The sequence below is a fragment of the Thunnus maccoyii genome, chromosome 6 (genome assembly GCF_910596095.1).
Source record: "Thunnus maccoyii chromosome 6, fThuMac1.1, whole genome shotgun sequence".
Classification (NCBI taxonomy): Eukaryota; Metazoa; Chordata; class Actinopteri; order Scombriformes; family Scombridae; genus Thunnus; species Thunnus maccoyii.
The window spans coordinates 24,378,522-24,382,739 of NC_056538.1; positions in this window are offsets into that span (position 1 = coordinate 24,378,522).

A 4,218-nucleotide genomic window follows, 5' to 3' on the forward strand; every position below is an offset into this window, starting at 1 on the left:
GTTAACTGACTAAATAAAACATGACAAATCTGTGCACTGGAGTGATGTGGACCTCATTATTTCTTCTTATGGTCCTGAACATATTATACATATAATGTATTATAATATTGCTGTTATGGTTGGAAAAGCTTTCACTTGAACTAAATGATTTCTTGGTCTTTTATGTGACCTCTCGGGCTCTGAATGCTCTTATAAATCCCCCTTGTTGCCCTCAAATTGCATTGCTCTCATTTTTCTTTGACATTACGTGGTTCCATGCCTCCGACAGCAATGCAATGCAAATGTTTTCTGGCATTACAAAGTAGTAAAAAAAAAGCCCACCATCGATCACTTACAGGGATTTCTGTCTGTCTTTTTGTCTGTCTGCCTATCTGTCTGTCTGCATGCCTGCTGTCCTCTGAGACCTCCCTTGTTATTTTTAGTGTTAAAGCTCTGTTTCCTTCACCTGCCTGTGTCTGTCTGTCAGCCCACAACTACTACAAGGCCCAAGAAACAGCATCTAATCTGACACTCCCTGCGTCTGATACTCTGCATGCTTCCCGTGAACAGTTGGGCTCGGGTTGTTTGGATGCAGTCTGACAGCCGGGCCGGCCAGCCACTCTCTGCTCTGCTGCCACCAACTGTGAACATTTGTGCACGTTCATATGTGACTGCTGCCTGCCTCAGTGTGTGCTGTCAGAGCTCAGCAGCCAGCAGACCACCACTGGAGGCTGTTGTTGTTAGTTCCGAGTCCTTGGAGCAGATGAGTGGTCATAAACCTTCACCTCACATTACTGTAAGCCCTGGCAAGCTCAGCTTATTACTAATCAGTCGGCTAGTTTAGGTTTTATAATGTTTTATCATCACTTTAGCTCTTACTTGTGTTTGCTGCCCACCTCTCAGTCTTTTATCTAACAGGGAGACCTTTCCTGACTGGGACAGATGAGCCTGTCACACTCAGCTGTTCGGCTGGATGATGTATCACCAGGGCTCGGGCTTACAGTCAGAACATGTGCTTTTCTGCTACAACAATATCAGCGCGGCCTTAACATATCTGATTTATTGCTCTGACTTATTGCAGAGGTAGACAGAGCTTTCCCATATCTAAAGCAGATAGAGGCCTGTATTCTTCGAAGTACAACTCCATTCATTTTCTGATTTATATAGTCATATCATGCCATATTATTGTTATTATTATATAATTATTATCTTACTGAATAATGTTGCTTGTTTTCTTTTATCAGACATATTGTTTTTTCTAATTTTGAACACATATACTCCACTTACTAAGTTGTCTTTTGTGCATTTTGTGTGCATTCTTGAAACGTGTTATTTTGTTTTGTTTGAGTTTTGTTTTTGTTTTTTTGTTATTTCTACTCTCAGATTTTAACTAAGCAGTTACACAAATAAAACATGATTAAGAGTGTGCAGTCAAACTAGCAGCTCTGTGAGGCTGCAATACTCATTGTGAAGTAAAGAAAACCCAACTATTACGATATATAAGCCAGTATTGGACATTTTCTAGATGAAATGTATTATACAAGTTCTAAATGTAAGGTCAGAAGATCACTATAGTTTGCATTAAATTGCATGGCAATCCATTTTTGAGACATTTTACTTTAAACCACAAATTTCAACCTCATGGTGGCGCTAGAGGGAAAGTCAAGGGTTCACCAACACACTAGGATTTTCACTCTGGGTATCATGACTGTCTGTGCAACATGTGTGCCAATCCATCTGGCAAATGCTGAGGCTGGGGCTACATTAATAATAAGGAGATCACCAAAATCTCTATGATTCGTCCTCTGCGCATTGTTGATATCTGTACCTAATTTCCTGCCAATGCATCCAGAAGTTTCAATAAAAACCATAAATGTCAACCACATGGTAGAGCTATAGAAAAAGTCAGTGAGATTCATCCTCTGGGGAATGTGAATGTCTGCACAAAATTTCATGTCAATTCATCTGATAGTTATTAAAATATTTCAGTCTGAACCAAAGTGGCAGACCGACTGACTGACACTGCCATCCTGCGAGCAACATTAAAAACAAACTGAACCAAACTAAGAAGCTCACTGGATCTTTTAGGGTATAATGGATTGAAAAGCAACAATAATTCATCACCCCAGAAGATCGTCCTAGTATGGCAGAGAGGAAGTGCCTCTCTTTGTCTTGGACTTTTGTGTCTTTTTACAATAGTTTCCTGATTGACCACTTGACTTCCTAATCATCTGAGCTCTCTTTTAAAGCGAGGCACTTGTGACTTAATTAAACACAACCATGATCATATAGCGAAGTGGGGAAGACAAAAGCAAATACAGACAAAAGGAGGAGAGGAACTCTATTGTTCTTCCTCAACACAGGCGTGTGTTGCGGGAGAGGCGAGGATGAGGTGAAGCACAACTCACGTCAAATCGAATAAATTACTTTCAACAGGGAGGGTCGGGGGGCTGCGGGAGGCCCATTTAGGAGCTTTTAAAGTCGAACAGCGTGAAGTCTTAATTACTGAGACTTAACACTGGCCAGCACTGTTTCACGCTGCGACGGTCAGGAGTTGGAGGCTGCTGCCCCCGCAGAGAAGACCGAAAACTGAAAGCAAAACAGAACATTTCCAGCGTCTCTGCCAGCAGGAGGGAAAATAAAGGTTGATTAAATTTCATTTCATTTCTGGATTGTTAGATAAAAGCAGCAACGGCCTCATCCTGCTCTCCACTTGGTGTCAGGATGAGATGGATTTCCAACAAATTACACCTTTTTTCCACCTTTATCCCTCCTGTCAGACTGAACCTTCATGCACACTCGGGTTTATTGGCAGTAATGATCCCAAGTTGTTCCCCGCTGACCAATCACATGTTAGTGCTTGCTGTTTGGATGAAAAAGTTGGGGGTGAGGGGGGTTGGTTACTTGGAAGAGGACCAGAAATGAAGAGAAGGTCCGGTTCCACAAGTAAGAAGGTGTGATGGTGTGAGCGGGAATAAGGATACACATGTTCACCTTTGACCTTTACTTCCTCCTGTAATGCCAGGCTTCAAACGTGACTTTATTGCTTCAGCCTCACCCCACAGTTTGGTGAAAAATATGCACAGAATCACATTTAATTATAGTAAATAAGCCAAATTGGTTTTGGTAAAGACACTGGTACAGAAATGATCCTTTAGACAGAAAACAGTGTTTATGTTGACAACTATTAGTCTGAAGTCCTAAAGATCGCAGAAGGTGTGCCACAAGGTTCTCTCTTGGCAGCTCCTCTGTTTCATTTTTATAAAGTTATTTAATGAAGATTCAGTCAGAGGATATTCATTTGTTTGCAGATGATATATTTACCTATACAGTCATCACCAATCTAAATCAAACTAAAACCAACCCCTAAACTGCCTTTCACACGCCTCAATTATCATTTTACCCATTTAAATTAACACAAATCTGACATTTTCAAGAAACCATACCTATTTTGTACAAAACCTTGCTAACACTAGATGTACTTCGATTAGAAAACCTTTTCTCACACAAGTATCTTGGAACATAACAACTTTCTATACTTACATTATTAACCAAACTCAAACTTATATTAGATTTTTTATTTTTGTTTCAATAAATGTTTTGCAGATTTAGCAATAAAAAATCTTGCTCCAAATCTCGTGATCCAACTGTTCAGAGACGGACAGGCCGACCAGGCAGTCCCATTTACTGTGTAGACTTCCTCCCCTGTGCTGTTAAACAGCCATACCAAATCCAAATTCTTTTGCCAGATTGATACATATACAAACCTAAACTACTGTAATAGAGCTGTTTTGCCTTCTCTTTCTGTTGTATATTTGTATATACAGTTCATTTATACCATGTCGAGTTGTGTTTAGCTGTTTGGTGTTTTAATAAAACTACTTACTTTAAATTTGGATCATGACCTCATCACTTTAATTCTTAAGTGGATGAATTAAAAATACCAAAACGATCCTGGTCATGACAACATTTAACAAAAGAAACTTTATTAAACCAAATTAAGCCAAATTAAAGAAGTAAATAGATGTAATTAAACACACAATATGTAATTTCAGCCACTAGGGGTCTCTCAATCAAAACAATAACAAAAGACGGAGTGTGGTGACGGTGTGAAGTAGCAAGGGATCATGGGAGTTGTTGTCTTCGTTGTTAAATAACCAGCTTCACCGGGATAGGATTACTCCAGTGTTAATCGTTCAGGATGTTTTTACCAGCCGAATTACCCGCAGAGGTCTCCTC